This window comes from Pseudophryne corroboree, chromosome 9 (assembly GCF_028390025.1).
Source record: "Pseudophryne corroboree isolate aPseCor3 chromosome 9, aPseCor3.hap2, whole genome shotgun sequence".
NCBI lineage: Eukaryota > Metazoa > Chordata > Amphibia > Anura > Myobatrachidae > Pseudophryne > Pseudophryne corroboree.
The window spans coordinates 378,407,207-378,430,030 of NC_086452.1; positions in this window are offsets into that span (position 1 = coordinate 378,407,207).

Here is a 22,824-nt window from a genome sequence, read left to right on the forward strand (position 1 = left end):
ATCTTGCAGCTCTGTGTCAAGTATACTATCCATATCTGTGCTGCATTATTGTGAGCAGTATATAGTAGGACAGTGCAGCATTTTGGTGACCAGCAGTATACATGTAGTACAGTAGCAGTACAGTAGGCCATTGCTGTATCTTGCAGCTCTGTGTCACTTCTAGTATCCTGATCAGTGCTTAATATCTGTGCTCAGTGTCAGTGCTGCATTGTGGTGACCAGTATACTACAGTACAATAGTCCAGTACTGTTCTCGCTGCTCAGTGTCAGTTCTCCGTAGAATCATCAGTGATCATACTATCCATATCTGGGCTGCATTATTGTGAGCAGTATATAGTAGGACAGTGCAGCATTTTGGTGACCAGCAGTATACATATAGTACAGTACAGTAGGCCATTGCTGTATCTTGCAGCTCTGTGTCACTTTTAGTATCCTGATCAGTGCTCAATATCTGCTGCATTGTTGTGACCAGTATGTATACTGTACTGTGCGACGTGTGTTATACACCTGGTGATTTTATACATCCTGTAACCTGTACTGAGCGATGTATGAGATACACCTGGGGATTATACACCCTGTATGCTGTACTGTGCAACGTTTGTGATACACCTGGTGATTATTCACCCTGTATACTGTACTGAGCGATGTGTGAGATACACCTTGGGATTATACACCCTATATACTGTGTGATGTGTGAGATACACCTGGGGATTATACACCCTATATACTGTACTGTACGATGTGTGTGATACACCTGCTAATTAATTATACACCCTGTATACTGTACTGTATGACGTGTGTTATACACCTGGTGATTATACATCCTGTAATCTGTACTGAGCGATGTGTGAGATACACCTGGGGATTATACACCCTATGGTGGTCATTCCGAGTTGTTCGCTCGGTAATTTTCTTCGCATCGCAGCGATTTTCCGCTTATTGCGCATGCGCAATGTTCGCACTGCGACTGCGCCAAGTAAATTTGCTATGAAGATTGGTATTTTACTCACGGCATTACAAGGTTTTTTCTTCGTTCTGGTGATCGTAATGTGATTGACAGGAAGTGGGTGTTTCTGGGCGGAAACTGGCCGTTTTATGGGAGTGTGTGAAAAAACGCTACCGTTTCTGGGAAAAACGCGGGAGTGGCTGGAGAAACGGAGGAGTGTCTGGGCGAATGCTGGGTGTGTTTGTGACATCAAACCAGGAACGACAAGCACTGAACTGATCGCACTGGAAGAGCAAGTCTCGAGCTACTCAGAAACTGCACAGAGAAGTCTTTTCGCAATATTGCGAAACTGTCGTTCGCAATTTTGATAAGCTAAGATTCTCTCCCAGTAGGCGGCGGCTTAACGTGTGCAATGCTGCTAAAAGCATCTTGTGAGCGAACAACTCGGAATCACCCCCTATATACAGTACTGTGTGATGTGTGAGATACACCTGGGGATTATACACCCTATATACTGTACTGAGCGATGTGTGAGATACACCTGGGGATTATACACCCTATATTATTATTATTATTATCCTTTATTTATATGGCGCCACAAGGGTTCCGCAGCGCCCAATTACAGAGTACATAAATAATCAAACAGGAAAACAGCAATTTACAGTTGATGACAGTATAGGACAAGTACAGGGTAAATAAACATAGTTACATCAGCAGATGACACTGGAATAAGTATCAGGTGGCAGAAGACTGCTGGATGTGGTACAGTTGAAGATTATTAAAGTAAGACAAAGGATAAGCACATGAGGGAAGAGGGCCCTGCTCGTGAGAGCTTACAATCTAAAGGGGAGGGGTAGACAGACATGGGTGACACCGATGGGGTACATAGAGAACGTGGAACAGAGGGTTAGGATGAGATTTGGCTGGGTTTGGTGAAGAAGTGGACCCCCAGAAGGCACAAGTCAATACTTAACATTGCAACATTTTACTGGGCTATGCAGGAGAAAATTAAAAATAGGGGGGGAAAAAATAAAAAGAATCGATAACTTCTACCGCTTTCAAAAAGGTCAATGGAAGCTGAAATAATGGACAAATACCTCATGGAAGCCAGATACAGTATGCCAAACAGTACTTAGCAGAGTTAGGAATGAGTGTTTATGAAATACAGTAACATTTTGTCATAATATTTCAGAAACTGCATGGCTGGTCTCTTGCACTCTTTTGCTCTAATACACCACCTGCTTTAGGATTTATATTCAAAAACATTATGTCTCCATAATCCCAAAAACGTCCGTCTTCTTGTAAAGTGGTTTGTTCCTTTGTAAGGGAAAGAGAACAAACGTTCTCAAACAACGGTTTCTCAATTTCTTTTTCCTCTGGGAAGGGATTGTGGATTCGCAGGAATATCTGAGCATTTCTGTAATCAGAAAGCAGGGACTTTCTACAAATGTTTACATTAGATTACGTTTGGCAAAAAAAAAAAGTACAGAATCCCATTTAGGATGTCTTCACCAAATCGTAGACATAAATATGGAAATCGTCATCAAACTTAATGAAGTGCACAGATGGTTTAGCTTCAACTTGATGAATAACCATGCCAATCCTTTTTGAGCCATCTTCTTTGGCATATTCCACTTGCTTGCCCACCAGGCTGTCCACAACCTCCCCTGGTTCTCTTTCAGCTGGAGGAGAATCATTTGAGTCTGGCATGATCCGAAGATCTCATTCTTTATAGTCATCTAAAAGTTGATACATATATAAGACTGGGTCCTTTTCATAGGTTATATAATAAAACCATGTGTTCATAATAGGTGCTCGTGCTAATACCATCCCTCGCCACTCATCCTTGGAACCATCCTCTGTTTCAAACATATGCTCCACTGCTTTACCAATCATTGTGTCAGCCAAATGGGCATCGCTGATTCGGGATGAGGCAACTCTGTCTGGTAGAACTTCAAGAAACAAATACAAGTTGGTACAATCTCAGAATTGCGCAGTGAAACTGATTAAGCTGCCTTGACTCACTGTTCAAATGGGGGACAAAACACCAATTCCCAATTGATACAGAAAAGAAAAGGTGGAATGATAACATCCATCAAGGTGACTCGTGCTTTCAAAAGAATGGGAAGAATCTCTCACCATCTCCCAAACATTGCGGTGGGCTAGCTTGAAAAAGCAAGTGTGGTCCTGGGCTGAAATAGTCTGGCACCACCGCAATGCGTGTATCAGCAATGGTTCACCAAGGGTCCACATGCGTCCTTCCTCAGTCCAAGCAACGCGTTTCGGTTCCGCAGAACCTTTCTCAAGAATTGGATGAGGGATAATGTGCTAAATGTCCTTATATACACAGTTAATAGGCTAACAAATTGGATAATTACCGGCGCCATCACTTCCGGTATCTAAAGCCGGAAGTGATGTCAGAGCATACCAGACGATATTACCTCCCTTAAACAGACAATAAATACCTCAAACTATATAAAGTTATATCAAATTACACTTCAATTAATAAGTTCATATTGCTTCCACTGTAGATGGACGAGCGAACGGGGCAGGTGATGTACCGCCGTGACTTCCGCGATCTCCAACCGGAAGTCACGTGTATGCGGTTCAATTACAACTTCCTGTTGATAGACGGGTAAACCACAGCACAGGGAATGTAACACATTGACTTCCGCAATCTCCATGCTGAAGTCACGTGTGCGGTTCAATGACGACTTCCTGTTTGTGCTCGATAGATGCGTTCCACACCTATCTCATACCCGGTAATGACGTTGATGCGCTGCATACCCCATTACTTCCTTGCGTTCCACAACAGACATGCTGGATCATTTTTGGTACTAGAGATTCTTTTTCTTTTTCCTGTTGCAATACCGCTTCGGCCATCTTACATAAGGGATCCATCTGCCTTCATACCATGCATGGAGACAGTCAGGAACACCCACACCGATACCTTTCTTGGTGGTTCTTTGTATTCCCAACCTGTCCATCCCTAATACCCGGGTGGGGTCCCGAACTGTCTCCTATTTAGAATCCAGATTTCAACCATACATGTAAAAAGAAGAAAAAAAGCAAAAATTAAAAAATTATTACATATATGAATTTGAGTAAATAAAAAGGGAGTTCCATAAGAAGATTCTAAAAAACTGTAATTGCATAAATTACACAAATATAAAATCAATCTAAAAACCACTTTAATTCAAAGTCTACGTTGTGTCCCTTGGGTTTAAGGGTGTCTAAATTGAAGATCCTTTTCATTTCGCACTGTGCAAGCCGTTTCTCTAAATTCTTGTTCTTCCATTTGGGTTTAATTTGTTGTAATCCTATAAATCTTTTTATATGCCCCTCACATTTGTTATGTGTGGTTCTAAAGTGGTCAGATAGGGGGGGGGAGTCTCAAGCCCTTTGCGGATATTGTATATGTGCTCCGCAGCCCTAGTTTTTAGAGGGCGCAATGTTTTCCCCACATACGATTGTCCACATTTGCACTCTAATAAATAGACTACATTTCTGGAGTGGCAGGTGACAAAGTCATTGATTTTATATTTGGTGCCATTAACTTCAAATTCGGTGATCTTCCTCGGTATGTCCTTCTTGGTTGTGGTACGGCACATGAGACATGAGCCACACCGGTGGAACTCCTTGTTGCATGTTCTTCCCCCTGTGTGTTCTTTTAGACTACTTTGGACCAAATGGTCCTTCAAAGATTTGGCCTTTTTATAAATGAACACAGGTTTGGGAGGTAGGAGTTCCCCCAGGACTGGATCATCTTTCAATATACGCCAATTGTCCCTAAAGATGTTTTCAATCTTTTTATGATAACCCCCATATCGTGTGATGAAGGCCCATTGATATGGGTTACCCACCTGTTTTTCTTTTTCCCTTAATAGGTCCTTTCTCTCTATTTTGAGGACCTTTTCTTTTGCTGTATCCAACAGAGAATCTGTATATCCCTTTTCACAAAATCTATCTGTCATCTCATCGATCTGAATCTCTAGGGTCGCCTTATCTGTACAATTTCTTTTAAGGCATTTGAATTGCCCAACCGGTATGTTCTCCGGCCATCTGAAATGATGTTCACTGTTGATATTCATATAGGAGTTGGAGTCTGTTGGTTTTCGATGGGTTTTAGTGCAGATCTGATTATTTTCTATGTAAATATTCAGGTCTAAGAAGGACAATTCTCCCTTACTTAAGGTGTACGTCAGAACAATGTTGAATTGGTTAGAATTCAACCGGCTCTGAAATTCTTGAATGGATGACTCACTAACTTTCCAGATCAGAAAGATGTCATCTATGAACCGCCACCAGCATACCAGGCTCGCCCCCAGCTCTCTTAAAGGGTTCACTGTGGAAGCTTCCCAGTAGGCCATAAAGAGGTTGGCATAACTGGGGGCGAACCTGGTGCCCATGGCGGTCCCCCTGACCTGTAGGTAGTACGTTCCTTTGAAGTAGAAATAATTATTTCTCAAAATAAAGTCAATGGCTTCCAATAGAAATTCCTTGGTGGCATTATTATAGTCACTCTTATCCAAGAAAAATTCTACAGCCATTCTTCCTTTGTCCCAATCTATGATGGTGTACAGAGTAGTTACATCTGACCTCATTAAAGTGCAGTCTGTCCCCCATGTGACATTATCCAACTTTCTGAGGACATCACCCATGTCCTTCAAGAAAGCCGGAGTATTTCCAACCAAAGGCTGTAGGAAAGAATCCACCAAGGCAGATAAATTAGATGTTTTACTGTTGGTGCCCGTGATTATGGGTCGCCCAGGGGGATTGTTGGCATCCTTATGGACTTTAGGCAGTACGTAAATTGTTGGAGTTGATGGTTCTTCGATATTGATGAAATTCTTTTCTTCAGTTATGGCCCCTTGATCTAAGGCTTTCTGTGTTAAGTCCTCCAGGATTTAGCGCCAGTGACTCATTGTTCACCTTTTCTTTTCTGGTAGAACTTCAAGAGCAGACACCCTTTCATCCTTGTGAAGCTCAAGTCCATAGACACAATCAAATCCATCATACTTTATAAGATAGAGGGAGAGATTCACTGGTACTTGATCCAGAATTGTTCCTTCCACTGGGTTATTGGCCCACTGCCCTCTTTCCACCCATGTTGTATTCTACAGCCTACAATATTTCGCCTTGGCTGGGAGATTGGTTTACTTGGTCCCATATTGTTTCGATGTTTCTTATGAGATGTTCTTTTCTTCATCATATTTGCAGAAACACCTGCATGTGCTGCATCAGCTCTTGATCGCTGAAAGGCCGCCTTTCCAAATGGAGTCTTCATTCATCTGTGTATTAAAGGGCAGCAGGGCTGCCGAACTAGGGTGAAAAGTGTAGTCACTCCAAGTTTGTTGTAGTCCTTCCAGTCTACATGAAAAAGAACCCCTACCTTTCCACCTTTCAGAAAAACTCCGACCCTCAATTGCTCTGATCAGAAGTCACTTATCTGGGGCAGATAGGATGTGTTTCCCTCCACTCCCCCTGCAAGTGATGGCTGCGGCACAGTGCTCCCCTGCGGCCAGTTGCCCCAATCCTCCTCCTCCCTCCTTTGTCAGACTCCGTCACCACCACTGTGCGCTGCTATGGAAGAGCAGCTCCCGCCTCACTCCCCCTGAACTTCCAAGCCCTCCGCTCAGACACTCCAGCGCTCGTTCCCTTCCCTCACCCCCTCCCTCTCCACACACTGCCAGATTTGGTGCTGGCTGCTACTATACGGCCGCCTGTCACTCTGCTGCCAGGACCAGGCCTTGCCTTCCTGCCAAATACTGATCCCTCCAGAGCTGCATACTGTATAATGTACTGTGCGACGTGTGTTATACAACTGGTGATTATACATCCTGTAATCTGTACTGAGCGATGTGTGAGATACACCTGGTAATATCTGTGCTCAGTGTGCTGCATTGTGGGGACCACCAGTATATAATTATAGTAGTACAGTACATTAGGCCATTGCTGTATCTTGCAGCTCTGTGTCACTGCAAGTATCCATTCCATATCTGTGCTGCATTGTTGTGAGCAGTATATAGTAGGACAGTGCAGCATTTTGGTGACCAGCAGTATACATATAGGACAGTAGCAGTACAGTAGGCCATTGCTGTATCTTGCAGCTCTGTGTCACTTCTAGTATCCTGATTGTGAAGATACGGATTCTCTGATCACTCAGGTAAACAGTTTAGTAAAGTGGCAACTGCCCTTTATTGTAAATATACACACACAGTACACAATAACATTATTAATTACAAGTCAGGATGGTATCTTACTAAGTCCCCACAGTAGTTTAGGATTACAGTCTCCTGATGTCACATGCCAGCAGTAGTTCTGTGTTCATAATGCATACAGACAAAATCCTTACTCAGCACACTGGAAGCGCTATCCTACCAGTAGCTTTCAGAAGCAATACACCTCATTCCTCTCAGGTCAAGAACTCCATTCTCTCTATTCCAATAGCCACTGTTTGTTATCCTCAAACCTTTTGTCTGTCCTACCATAAAGCGACACCTTCTGGCTCTGTATTGGGTGGGTTACATTAAAGGGGCTGACTACAGAACACTTTCAGATAGACCTATTTTCACGTGTCCAGGCATGTCCTCTAGGCCACAATAGATGTTAACTAAATTAACCTTACTTAATTAATCTGATTGTGTAGCCTGGAATCCATTGTGTGGGGAAGAATGAGGGGGGTGTATGGACTGACATCTGAGACTGGCTGTATCTCCAACAGCAAACAAACAGGTTATCAGAGCAGTCACATGGGGGAACATTATTTTACAAACTATAACACAATAACCAATACATTCATATATATACATCTTCATATGCATTCTGTACAAAACATCAGGTTAGACATATTAATCCCTGATAAACACAAACACATAGAACAGAGGGATAATGTTTCACAATAATATGTGATGTCCATTTATACAGTTCTATTGGGAATCCAGGCAGCATGCTGTATAGGTGATAACACAGTTCTGTCCTGTCTCTTTACACTTACGCACTGAATCCAGAAACAGGCTGGCAAAAAGTACTCCTCATGAGCCAGCTGGGGCTGCGTCCATTACAAACCTCCCCTACTTTTTCCAGCCACTGCGATTCAGTGACAAGAGTAACCCATTTGGGATGGGCAGACATCACATCTGGACCGCCTGGGTCAAACAAGTGTGGGTGTACGTTTCCATCTGGCGGTGGAGGGTCTGGGCTCAGCAGTTCCCAGTTTTTAAGACCCCCTCCAGTATCCCAGGCACTGGGTTTAAACAGCCAGATTGATTGTGGGTATCCCCTATCATCAGAGGTGCTTCCCTCACCACCCTCTTTTTTGGATGACAACACTCCCTTTATCTTTGGTGCTTCAGAGAGGAGAGTGATCAGTATCAACAAGATCTGGTCTCTGGGGTCCTCACTCTCCCTTCCCAACACTATATTCCCTGGGAACTCCACCTCCATCACCTCTGGTGCATCTGGACAGTGGCTTACCTCACCTTCCCCCATTTTGAGTAACATTACTCCCTCTACTTCTGAGATATCACAGGGTAGCACAATCTCCATCACCAGGCTTGCATCAGGAAACCTGGCAGGGATAGTCAGTGGCTGGGGCTCTTCTTCTGCACTTAACCACTGGACCGAATTTGGCTGCAGGGGAGCAGTGAGTATCTGTAATTTTTCTCCATGTGCTCCCCCCTCAAAAGCCTCTACCCCCTCCCTTGGGTCTAAATGTCTTCTACACCCTCAATTGATAATTGCTGCGCCTCCACTTGCATAGTAAACTGGACAGCTGGTTCAGGTGCCACTGGCAGACTAGACCTCACCTGCAGCGGTGAGTCCTCGACCCTTATCAGCTCCTTGGTACCCTTGACACTAACATCTTCTTGGTACTGACATTCATTCACCAGTTCCTCATCTTCCATCTCTGAAAATGGAAAGCTTGGAAGCTGCACTTCTCCCAGGTCTATTGCTGTATCAAGCAGATCATGACTCTGGGTCTTGTCCTCTGTGTGTGGTGCATTGAGCCCTCCCACCACAGGCACCTTAGCTGACTGGTTAGTCCTTTGTAAAGGAATGCTATAACTCAGCTGTTCCTGATATATTCCTTGCATAGGGTAGCACAGGGTAGCATTCACTGCACTTACCCGCACTGTATGGTCCAGACTCCATGTACGCCTTTCTGGGGATAACTGGCTCCTGGAGTGATCCAACACACCTTGCTCCCTGGTCTGTTCACGCAACTTTAGAGTGGATTCCATCAACCGACTGCTCGAGCTCTCCATCCTCTGACCCAGTCGCTGGCTTGGCAAATCTCCTCCATGCAAAATTTCAGACACCAGGTTGCGTTGCTGGCCCATTTCCTGGGGCACATCCTGATCGGACAGAGGAGTCTGTAGAGTATTGGACACTGTAGGACTGTTGTCTGGTAATCCCAGCACCTCCTTTATTACCCGCATCTGATCCTCGGGTGTCGCGCCATCTCCCAGCGCTTCTAGACGGGCCTGTAATACCTCCGGAGTCCTTTCAAACGTTTCTTCAACCTTCCCCTCTCCAAGGGCTTTCAGACGGGGTTGTACTAACCCTCGGAATCCCACCTCCGATCCTCCGCTCTCCCTGCGGTTACTGGCATTGAATGTCCCGGCTGAAGGTCTCAACCATTCCGTCACTTGTTCCTCCTCATCTGACTCCTCAGAATCCTCCTCCTCATCACAAAGTGTTCTTGATCCCATTGCAGCAATTTCGCAATTAGGGATTTCTTTACATCTGTTGCGGTCACCTTAATACCTCGCGCTCAACAGACCATATGCAGGAATCTCTTTTTGAGGTTTTTGTACACCTCTGTTTCTGCCTCCATACTGCTGACTTTCCAAAGGTCAGGTTTTCTCTCTAAACCGGTTTTTATATCGCCCACAGTACCCGGTGGTTTTGCCAGCAGAGGGGATAAGGCTTAGACCTGAAGCCCCTCCCCCAGCCCCAGGGCGCCATTTCCAGCAAGTGTTCCCGCCCTGGAGCTGCATTTCTGTCTTTTCCTCACTCCCTGGCAGTGTCTGCGGCGCCATTATTCCTCAGTTCACTGTTCCTGGGACTGCTTGGGCAAATCCTCCTATGTAAAGCCGCCTGGTTGTCAGCGCTGTGCCTTTACATGACACTTAAGTATTCTACCTGCCTTTTTAGACAGTGATAGTTAAGAAAGAGTGCGTTTAGTCAGGGTTTTATAGTACAATTACCCTGTGATATACATCCAGTTCTTACTGTGTACTGTTATATCTATTGTTATATAGCTGTGTAAGCTAGTCCAGTGCAGTATTATTGTCAGTAATAACCTCTGCATTGTACAAACTGTGACTTTCTGTGTGTGCATTTGATAGCTGAGTGGTGTCCATTTCGTGTCTTTCACTCAACTTGCTATCCCTATATTCCATAACCTGAGGGGGCTTGGTCAGGTGTTATCTAATATAGGATTTTCACAAAGATATACTGTATTACGTATTTTTCTCTGTGATTTAGTCACCATAACTCTCCTTTATCTCTGCTGGTGCTGACTACACTGCGCAGGGGTTTGGGTTTAGAGGTATAGTGTTGCTGATAATTGTACTGTGTTACCTCATACTGCAAGTATATCATGTCTGCTTCTGAGGGTAACGGTTCTGGGGCGAAACACACTGCTGGTGTTGCTGAAGCCACAGGCACATATGAGGAGAATATAGCAGCTGTGGGTTCTGGTTCTGGGGGCTCCTTACCCCCCAGTGGGACTGTGGCAACGGAGGCATATACTGACCCACCGTGGGCCGCTTTTTCCACGCTTCTGCATACACTAGTTCATAAACTAACACCCCCTATGGGACCCCCAATGCCGGCACAACCGTATGTGGTCCTTCAGCTAACCCGCCGTGGGCGGACGATTTATCTGCTCAATTAAAGAAGTTGAACCAGTCCTTGACTACTAAAAAGTCTGACCAACGCTCGCCTAAGTCCAAGAGGTCCTCTAAGCAAGCGCTTGTTTCCTCACAATCCACTGCTGTCACTGACACCTCGTCTGATGAAGACTGCACTTACACTGACCCCACAGGTTCTGACTCAGATACGGCTGATGGGGAGGGTAGTTCACATGTGGATGTTCCTGATCTTTTGGAGGCTATTAAGTTAATTCTGCAGATTACGGATGATCCCGAGCCATCCGTCCCTCCTAAGAAACCAGATAGGTTCAAGCATCAGAAGGTGGTTAAACAAGTTTTACCTCACTCTGATCACCTAGTGGATATACATCAGGAACCCTGGGAAAACCCGGGTACGAAGTTTGTGCCTCAAAAGAAGATGCTGGCTCGCTATCCCCTCGCGCCAGAGCTGTCTAAGAATTGGGAAACGCCGCCTCCAGTGGACTCGCATGTGGCTAGGATGGTGGTTTCCTCAGCTCTACCTGTCACTACCGTCACGTCTCTAAAAGAGCCTATGGATACACGTGTGGAGGGTTGTCTGAAAGCGATTTACACCCTCACGGGTGCTGCACAAAGGCCCACTATTGCAGCTACATGGGCTTTCAAGGCTATTGAAGCATGGGCCTTGGAGTTAGAAGCTGAAATCTCCTCTGACCATGCTAGACAATGCTTGTCATATATTGTCACAGCTTCTCGATATATTAAAGAGGCGGCTTCTGATGCCGGTATCCTAGCAGCCAAGGCCTCTACTACGTCAGTCCTGGCTCGCCGGATATTGTGGCTGAGATCCTGGACTGTGGATCTGGACTCTAGAAAAACCCTGGAGGTACTCCCTTTCAAGGGAGATATTCTGTTTGGGGAGGACTTAAATAAGATAGTGGCTGACTTGGGTACTGCCAAAACTGCCTGCCTGCCTAATACCGCTCCTTCTGTGTCAAAGGCTAAAGGTACGTCCTTTCGCCCCTTTCGTCCTCCAGGTAAAGCAAAAGGTCAGGCGTACCATAAGCAGGCCCGCACTTCCATACCTGGTAAGCCGAAGCCCAAAAGAGCCTGGGCAGCCCGTCAGCCAGCTTCCAAGACCGATAAGCCTGCCGCATGACGGGGCGAGCCTCCCCCTGGGGGATCCCAGGGTGGGGGGCCGGCTTCTAGGGTATACCCAGGAATGGTTGAAGACCACTTCAGATGCCTGGGTACGGGAAGTCGTCACTCAAGGTTACGATATAGCCTTCAAAAACCGACCCCCTCATCGATTTTGCCAGACAGACGTCCCTTTGGACCAGACAAAGGCAAAAACTCTACACTCGGTGGTACAGACCCTCCTGGATATAGGAGTTGTAGTACAGGTGCCCCTTGCTCAGAGGGGCCAGGGGTACTATTCTCCGCTGTTTCTAGTCCCGAAACCAAATGGGTCCTCCCGGCCCATTCTCAACCTCAAGGCATTGAACAGGTTTGTGAAGATTTCCAAGTTCCATATGGAAACCCTTCGCTCTATAGTTCTGGCCTTAGAACCTGGGGACTACATGGTCTCCCAGGACATACATGATGCTTACCTGCATATTCCTATAGCAGTGTCACATCAACAATACCTGAGGTTTGCTATTGGCAACATCCATTACCAGTTTCGGGCATTACCTTGTGGTTTAACTACGGCTCCGCGAGTCTTCACCAAAGTAATGTCGGTGATGACGGTGGTACTCCGCTGTCAAGGGGTCAGGATACTGCCGTATCTGGATGACTTGTTAATCCTGGCAAATTCCCCAGATCTTCTCCGACGTCATCTGGATATGACGGTCCGGTTTCTACAAGCCCACGGGTGGCTCATCAACTGGAAAAAATCCTCCCTGGTCCCTGCTCAGAGCATGGTGCACCTGGGAGCGCTGTTGGACACACAACCATAGGTTGTTCTTGTCTCAGGAGAAAGTCCTGAAGCTTCAGGACAGGATTCGTTGCTTCCTTTCTCGTCCGCAAGTGTCGATACATTCGGCAATGCAGGTGCTGGGCCTCATGGTATCAGCATTCGACATGGTGGAGTATGCTCAATTCCATTTTCGCCCCCTCCAGAGGCTAATTCTAGCCAAGTGGGACGGCCTGCCTCACCGGATCAGGTCTCAAATGATCTCATTGACTCCGGAGGTTCGTCTGTCGCTGCTCTGGTGGCTCCAGGACCAACAATTGTGCAGGGGCTGTCCCTTCTGGATATCCAACTGGGTCCTGTTGACGACAGATGCCAGTCTAAGAGGTTGGGGCACGGTGCTGGAGCAGCACTCCCTTCAGGGGCAGTGGACCAAGGAGGAATCTCTCCTCTCGATCAACATTCTGGAATTGCGGGCGGTCTTCAATGCGTTGAACCTGGCCCAGCATTTAATTCAGAACCGTCCTGTTCAAGTACAGTCGGACAACGCCACCACAGTGGCTTACATAAATCATCAAGGCGGCACTCGAAGCCGTTTGGCAATGAAGGAAATCTCACGGACTCTACGTTGGGCAGAACGCCATCTACCGGCAATATCGGCAATATTCATTCCGGGAGTCCTGAATTGGGAAGCGGACTTTCTCAGTCGTCAGGACGTGCATGCCGGCGAGTGGGGCCTCCATCCAGAAGTGTTTCAACTCCTCGTGGAAAAGTGGGCTCTTCCAGATGTGGATCTGATGGCGTCTCGTCACAATCACAAGGTTCCGGTCTTCGGAGCAAGGACAAGGGATCCTCAAGCAGCATTCGTGGATGCACTAGCGGTGCCGTGGAGGTTTCGGCTGCCGTGCGTGTTCCCTCCGGTGTCACTCCTGCCCAGGGTAATTCGGAAGTTCGAGCAAGAAAAAGGAAATCTGCTTCTCATAGTTCCGGCGCCCAGACGGCACTGGTTCTCAGACCTGCAGGGCCTATCGTCAGAGCGTCCAATTCTACTTCCACAATGCCCAGACCTCCTCGTACAGGGCCCCTGTGTCTACCAGGACCTAGCCCGGCTGTCTTTGACGGCGTGGCTCTTGAAGCTTCCGTCTTGAGGGCTAAGGGTTTTTCTGAAGAGGTCAATAAAACTATGTTGCGGGCCCGGAAACCAGCCTCTGCTCGGATTTACCATAGGGTCTGGCATTCCTACATTGTTTGGTGCGCATCTAACAATTATGACGCTTCCAAGTTTAGTACAGCCAAGCTTTTGGCTTTTCTGCAGCAAGGTCTAGAGTTAGGCCTGCGTCTGGCCTCCCTCAAGGTTCATATTTCTGCCTTGTCGGTGTGGTTTCAGAGAAAAATTGCGACTTTACCTGATGTTCATACTTTCACTCAGGGTGTGTTGCGTATCCAACCTCCCTATGTCCCGCCTGTGGCTCCTTGGGTCTTGTCGGTGGTTTTGGAGGCGTTGCAAGAGCCTCCATTTGAACCCCTTGGTTCAGCTGACCTTAAGTGGCTTTCCTTTAAGGTGGTGTTCTTGCTAACTATTGCCTCTGCTAGAAGAGTGTCGGATCTGTGTGCCTTGTCTTGTAGTTCCCCATATCTGATTTTTCACCGTGACCGGGCGGTTCTTAGGAATCGTCCCGGATATTTACCTAAGGTGGTTTCTTCGTTCCACCTTAATCAGGAGATTGTGGTTCCAGCCTTTGTCTCTCCTGATTTGTCTTCCAAAGAGCGGTCTTTGGATGTGATACGGGCTCTCCGTATCTATGTGAAGAGAACTGCTTCTGTTAGGAAATCTGATTCTCTCTTTATTCTGTTTGGATTTCACAAACGGGGCTGGCCTGCTCACAAGCAGACTTTGGCCAGATGGATTAGAATGGTGATTGCACATGCTTATGTGAGGGCTGGTCTGTCAGCTCCTGCTCACATTACTGCCCATTCTACTCGGTCTGTTGGACCTTCATAGGCGGCCCGCCGTGGTGCGACCCTTGAACAATTGTGCATGGCGGCTACGTAGTCCTCAGTGAACACGTTTATTAGGTTCTATGCCTTCGATACCGCCGCTTCCCAGGATGCTTCCTTTGAACGCCGGGTTCTTGTCCCCGCCAGAGGCGTCACTAGGCGGGTGCGGGGGGTGCGGACCGCACTCGGGTGTTACCCTCAATGGGGGTGACACCAAGTGCTGCACTCATTTTCCGCACTCTTCCCCCCTCAGCTGACAGAACGAACTCTCACCGCAGCCCCTAAATGCTAACCCCCCTCCGCGCCACTAGCACAGACACATCCGCTGCCTCTATGGGTGATGTGCGTATTACCTTTAGTGAGCGGCGCTCCTCCCCTGTGACCTCGTCGCGCACATCACGTGAGATGCGCAGCCCGCGGCCTGAGCGAGTGAGAGGCTGGGAGCGTGAGTAACAGGGAAGCCGGAAGACTGTGTGTAGAGAAAGCGGGCGTGCAGAGATGGGCTGCGCGGCTGTCAGTCACTGGCCACTGTTGCTGCAAAGTGGCAACCAACATTCTAGTAAGTCACAAAAGTCCCATGGCCCATGTAGTGCTGGAGTGGGGTGCTGGAGTGTTTAGGTGCTGGGAGGGGGGAAGGGTGGGTGTGTGTGCAATTTATTAAAATGTATTTAATTTGGATGCTATACGATAACATTGGCTTTATGACAGAATTTGCTACTGGCACCCAGAATAGCAGGGGTGGGGGGCTTCCTAGAAGATTATAATTATATATATATATATATATTGTGACAAGAACACTGGGATAGTGTTTGAGGGCAGGTATATTTGTCCCAGGTTCTTGTCTTACATGTTTTAGAAAATGTTAACTTCTAGGAAAAATGCTTTTTGTTTTGTCTGAACCTTTTCAGTTTGCTGTAAAAGCTGGGTAAAGGCTCTGAGAGAGAGATAAGGCGAGTTCTAGACATTGGGCCCAGTTCGGGTCTTTGGCCTCACAGAGGGCTAATCAGGGTTTCAGCTGTGTAAGAGTGTTATAGTGCTTCTTACCTGATTAGTATGGGCAGACTGCCTGGGAAGGCTGCAGGATCTGTGTGTGAGAGACACGCTTTCTGATACAAGTAAGCTATACAGTATGTACTGAAGAACTCTGTGTTTTGTTTAGTGACAGTTAGGAATATCTTATGTTTAGTTAGTGCCGGACAGGCAAGGTATTTTTATTTTGGGGTTTGTTTTATTTTCTGTTTCAATAAAACTGGCCGGGGTCAGTTGTACCAGAAACTGGACTTGTGTTGTTCCTCAGCTGCTGCGTGCGGCCATATTCCCCAGGAAAAGGCGCCTTGCACCCCTACAGTGTTACAACTTGGTGGAGAATGCGAGCACACCGTTCTGCGCATAAGTGAAAGCAGCAGCTTTGTGAGGCCTGCAGAAAACGGTGGTTTATGCAGATACAGCCCAGTGTGAAGTTACTGAGACTCACCCCTGAGGGTTTGATATATGTCCTGGGTGAAAGCAGCTACAAAGCCGCCTGAAAAATCTGTCGACATGGAGGATCTGCTTAAAGCCTTGCTGCAAGCTACAGCGGCTCAGCAGGAGGCCAACCGACAGCAGCAGGTGGCAATGGAGGAAAATAGGAGACAACAGCAGGTGGCAATGGAGGAAAATTGGAGACTACAGCAGGAGGCCAACAGACAGCAGCAGGTGGCAATGGAGGAAAATAAGAGACAACAGCAGGCAGTTGTTGATGAACTTTACAGGCAACAGCGTCAGGATAGAGAGGCCTTAGCAGAAGTGGTGCAGAGACTTGCAGCTCGGGTTGGAGATGTGGCCGTCAGTGCTCCAACCAGCTCTAGTTCTATACGGGCCAGTCACTTCCTGCAGAAAATGACAGAGGCTGATGATGTGGAGGCCTATCTGACCACGTTTGAAAGGACTGCCGAGCGTGAGAACTGGCCGAAAGCACAGTGGGCCAGTCTGCTGGCACCTTTCCTGTCAGGTGAGCCCCAAAAAGCTTACTTTGATTTAAGCCCTGCTGAGGCTCGGGACTATGATAAACTAAAGACTGAGATCCTGACCCGCCTGGGAGTCACGCTGTCAGTACGAGCACAACGGGTGCACCGTTGGCTGTACGCCATGGAGAAGCCTCCGCGCTCCCAGATGCACGACCTTATTCAGCTAACAAAAAAATGGCTACAGCCAGAGACATTAACTGGTCCCCAGATGGTGGAAAGAGTCGTCATGGACCGCTACTTGAGATCTTTGCCCATGGTCCTGCGCAAGTGGGTGAGCCATGGAAACCCGGGTACTGCTGACCAATTAGTGGACATGGTAGAGAGGTATTTGGCAGCAGAGGAACTACTGATGACCACCCAGCAACCCATAGATCCTCGACAGCGCCCTTCAGTAAAGACTGGTAAGACTGTTCCGTGGGAAAACGTTGCTGGGCGGTTAAGAGAACGCAAGGCTGGAGAGACTGTAAACACTGGCCCTGGAAACAGGCCAATGGGGCTAGAACGGTCTATGCTGCCCAAACGGGTTGATAATCGTGTGATTAAATGTTTTAGGTGTGGTATGCCAGGTCATGTTATTGCCAATTGCCCAGTCACGCAAGAACCCATGCAATGTGATGCTGCCTTTGAATGTCGCAGAATGTCTTTCTTTGCTAGGTTAGCCTGTACTGTGGTACCTTCACCTGAGCTGGAAAAACAAATGTGTGATGTGTTCTTAGAGGGTAACCGGGTAGAGGCCTTGCTAGATTCAGGAAGTTTAGTTACCCTCGTGAAAGCTGGGTTAGTGAACCCCTTAAAGGTCCAGCAAATACCTATTGGGGTAACTTGCATACATGGGGATACCCAACATTATGCCACTGCTGAGGTGAATATAGAAACTTGTTGTGGGTCAGCAATAGTTAAAGTGGGACTGGTCCCTACCTTGGTGCATGAGGCCATAATAGGGAGGGATTTTCCTCATTTTTGGAAACTGTGGGAATCACGGTTATCTACAGATGTGAGAAGTAAAAAGCCAGTTGATAATACCGGTGATTTTATGGATGTACGTGGGTCTTCGGAACTTTCTGGCCCTTTGCCTTTTGCTAGTTTGGCTGGGGAAGTGACAGATGGGGAGTCCAGTGAGGACCCTCTTGCTGGGAACAGAGACATAGTAGTTAGAACTGAAAGCGTGCCTGACCTGGAGGTAAAGAAGGATCTGTTTGCGTCTGAACAGTTAAAGGATCCTACCTTAATAAAGGCTAGAGAGAATGTTAAGATTGTTAATGGGGAACCTGTGGTACCAGGTGACAGGGTTACGTATCCCCACATGGCCATCTGTAATGAGCTCTTGTACCACATTGTCAAAAGGGGTGAGGATGTGGTGGAACAGTTGGTAGTTCCCCAGCCTTATCGGAGAACGGTACTAGATTTAGCTCATAGTCACGTTACCGCAGGACATTTAGGGGCAGAAAAAACCACTGAAAGAGTTTTACAAAGGTTCTTTTGGCCAGGGGTTTATAAAGAAGTGTCTGAATATTGTTCTTCCTGTCCTGAATGCCAGTATCATGCCCCTAGACCCCATTTCAGGAGCCCACTAGTTCCCATGCCTATTATAGAGGTCCCGTTTGACAGAATAGCCATGGATCTCGTGGGGCCCTTGTTAAAGTCTGCTCGGGGCCATCAGTATATCCTGGTAATTATGGACTATGCCACTCGATATCCTGAGGCTGTCCCTTTACGCACTATCACAACCAAGGCGATAGCTAGGGAGCTGGTGCAGGTATTTAGTAGAGTGGGAATACCAAAAGAAATTTTGACTGACCAAGGTACTCCATTTATGTCAAGGATCATGAAAGAATTGTGCAAGTTATTTAAGGTCACTCACCTCAGGACGTCCATCTACCATCCCCAAACTGACGGGTTGGTGGAAAGGTTTAATAAAACATTAAAAAGTATGTTAAAAAAGGTTGTTGAGAGAGATGGGAAAAACTGGGATTGTTTGTTGCCCTACTTGTTAATGGCCATCAGAGAAGTTCCTCAGTCCTCTACGGGGTTTTCTCCATTTGATTTGTTGTATGGTAGACACCCCAGAGGGCTGTTGGATATTGCCAAAGAGACGTGGGAAGGACAGCCCACTCCTTATAGAAGCGTTATTGAGCATGTAACACAAATGCAGGATAGGATTGCAGCCGTGGTACCTGTTGTCAGAGAGCACATGGAACAGGCCCAAAGTGCTCAACAGAGGGTCTATAACCGGAGTGCCAAGATACGGGAATTTGCTCCTGGAGATAGAGTTCTTGTTTTGGTACCCACTGTGGAAAGCAAATTCCTAGCTAAATGGCAGGGTCCATTTGAGATTAGGAAAAAAGTGAATGAGGTTAATTACAAAGTATACCAGCCGGGAAAGAGAAAACCCGAACAGATCTACCATGTTAACTTAATCAAACCCTGGAAAGATAGGTTGTCTCTGTCAGCGGAGCCTTGCCCTTCGGTGTCTTCACCCCGGTTGCTTCCCGCAGTGAAGGTGTCAGAGACATTATCAGCTGATTAGAACAATCAGGTTAAAGAATTTCTCATCCAAAATAGGGAGGTATTTTCAGAGCTGCCTGGCCGAACGACCATAATAAAACATGACATTGTCACAGAACCAGGGGTCAGGGTTCATTTAAAGCCATATAGGATTCCTGAAGCTCAGCGAGAAGCTATTTCTAAAGAAGTTAAAACCATGTTAGAACTTGGAGTCATAGAGGAGTCTAACAGTGAGTGGTCCAGTCCCATAGTGCTCATCCCGAAGCCCGACGGTAGCATACGCTTCTGTAATGACTTTCGGAAGTTAAATGAGGTGTCCAAGTTTGACGCATACCCCATGCCCCATGTGGATGAGCTTGTAGAAAGGCTGGGAACAGCCAGGTTTCTCACGTCATTGGACCTGACCAAAGGTTACTGGCAAATACCTTTATCTGATAGCGCCAAAGAAAAAACAGCCTTTTCGGTTCCGGAGGGGCTGTACCAGTATAAGATGTTACCCTTTGGGTTGCATGGGGCTCCAGCAACCTTTCAACGGGCGATGGATAAAATTTTGAGGCCCCATAGAAAATATGCAGCTGCCTATTTGGATGATGTGGTAATTCACAGTAAAGACTGGGGGTCCCATTTGGTTAAAGTACAAGCAGTACTGGACTCAATCAGAGAGGCAGGGTTAACTGCTAACCCAAAGAAGTGCTGCCTCGCAATGGAGGAGGTCAAATACTTGGGCTTCACCATAGGCAGAGGTCTGATTAGGCCCCAATTGAATAAAGTTGATGCTATTCAAAACTGGCCTCGTCCAGTGAATAAAAAACAGGTAAGGGCTTTTTTGGGAATTACTGGGTACTATAGACGGTTTATTCCCAATTTTGCGACCACAGCGGTGCCGTTGTCAGACCTTACCAAAGGGAAGCAGTCAAATGTGGTGAAATGGAACCCTGATGCAGAAAAGGCGTTCCAAGCGTTAAAAGTGGCTTTGTGTTCACAACCGGTGTTGATAACACCAGATTTTTCAAAAGAATTTGTGGTACAGACAGATGCCTCAGAGGTAGGGATAGGTGCTGTGCTGTCCCAAACCAGAGATGGGGACGAACACCCTATCATTTATTTGAGTAGGAAACTCAATGAGCATGAAAAAAGGTATGCCATTGTGGAAAAGGAGGCTTTGGCCATTAAGTGGGCACTAGATACCTTGAGATATTACCTCTTGGGTAGACAATTCAGACTAGTGACGGATCATGCCCCTTTAAAATGGATGTATGTAAATAGAGGCAAGAATGCTCGGGTAACTAGATGGTTTCTAGCGTTGCAGGATTTTAAGTTTACTGTTGAACATAGACCGGGAACACAATTGGCCAACGCAGATGCATTGTCTCGCATCTTCTGTTTGGGGGCTACAAGTGTTCCGGCCCCTAGGTCGAAACAGGGGAGGGGGATATGTGACAAGAACACTGGGATAGTGTTTGAGGGCAGGTATATTTGTCCCAGGTTCTTGTCTTACATGTTTTAGAAAATGTTAACTTCTAGGAAAAATGCTTTTTGTTTTGTCTGAACCTTTTCAGTTTGCTGTAAAAGCTGGGTAAAGGCTCTGAGAGAGAGATAAGGCGAGTTCTAGACATTGGGCCCAGTTCGGGTCTTTGGCCTCACAGAGGGCTAATCAGGGTTTCAGCTGTGTAAGAGTGTTATAGTGCTTCTAACCTGATTAGTATGGGCAGACTGCCTGGGAAGGCTGCAGGATCTGTGTGTGAGAGACACGCTTTCTGATGCAAGTAAGCTATACAGTATGTACTGAAGAACTCTGTGTTTTGTTTAGTGACAGTTAGGAATATCTTATGTTTAGTTAGTGCCGGACAGGCAAGGTATTTTTATTTTGGGGTTTGTTTTATTTTCTGTTTCAATAAAACTGGCCGGGGTCAGTTGTACCAGAAACTGGACTTGTGTTGTTCCTCAGCTGCTGCGTGCGGCCATATTCCCCAGGAAAAGGCGCCTTGCACCCCTACAGTGTTACAACTTATATATATATATATATATATATATACACACACACACACACAAATCCATATTCCTGGTCAGTTTTCTTTTTGTTAGATTAGATATACTCCCAGTTCTACTAAAATAAATTGATAGATATATATATATATATATATATATATATATATATATATATATATATATATATATATTCTATAGCACTAGAGGTGTATATAATCTAGCATAAAGACATTATTATTATTTGGCGAAAAAAAGATGGGAGCAGTAATTTTGAAAACCTTCTGAATGTTTTTTGTTTGTTTGTTTGTTTACTTTAATTAGCATTCCAAATTCATCAACATGTGGCACCATTGTTTGGTGCATTGATGTAAAAGAGGTGACAAGAGCTGGATCTTCTGCACATTATTATTCCGGCCAGTCCAAAGAATTATACAATTGAATCCTTCATAGATCCTATTGCACACAATAATAATACATATTCTCCCCAATTCTCAGTCCTCCCATTGCACAGACCCCATCCCCACTGCACAAGTGACTCATTACCCATGATCGCCAATTTTCGGTCCTCCTATTGCACAGACCCAGTCCTCATTTCACAAGTGACTCTTTGCACATGGTCCCCTATTTTATATTCCTATTGCACAGATCCCATCCTCACTGCACAAGTGACTTATTACGGGCAGTACAGATGGTGTAACGTGCAGTGCGGATGGTGTAATGGTTAGCATTACTGCCTCACAGCACTGAGGTCATGGGTTCGATTACAATTGCCCTAACTGTGTGGAGTTTATATATTCTCCATGTGCTTGCGTGGGTTTCCTCCCACAATTCAAAAGTATACTGGTGGGTTAATTGGCGCTCAACAAAAATTAACCTTTGTTAGTGTGTGTAAGTTTGTGTGTACGTGGGCAGACTAGATGGGTCAAGTGGTTGTTATCTGCTGTCAAATTCTGTTTCTATAGGGCCCATTTATCATGTATCGCATATTGAATGTGATCTGGGTGGGATCTTACCGCCTAGGATAGGATTGCAATATGCAATCCTATCAGCTGGTTGTATTATTTAGCACATGCAGGGACAGGGGCTCTGAAAGGAGCCCGTCCCTGCGATGTGCTGTGCTGGCTCCTGTGAGTACTGCGTATGCTCTGTCTGCTCAGACCGCGTTGCACAGAGTCCACCTATGGGATGCATAGGAGAAACCTATGGGGGATGCAGCTGTGGGTGGCAATGGATGAATCACAGCAGGTGAATACTTAATATTTGCAGCTATTCCCCCCAAAAAGTGAGACATGTATATTCTTTCTGTGCTACATGTGCAATTTGGAAAAACTTACATCATGTCATAATATGAAACTGTTGAAAATGCATTTGTGAAAGGTCTCTGCCATGTAAGAAACCTAATACTCAATGGCCCTCATTCCGAGTTGTTCGCTCGCTAGCTGCTTTTAGCAGCATTGCACACGCTAAGCCGCCGCCTACTGGGAGTGAATCTTAGCTTTGCAGAATTGCTAACGAAAGATTAGCATAATTGCGAATAGAAATTTCTTAGCAGTTTCTGAGTAGCTCGACACTTACTCTGCCACTGCGATCAGTTCAGTCAGTTTCGTTC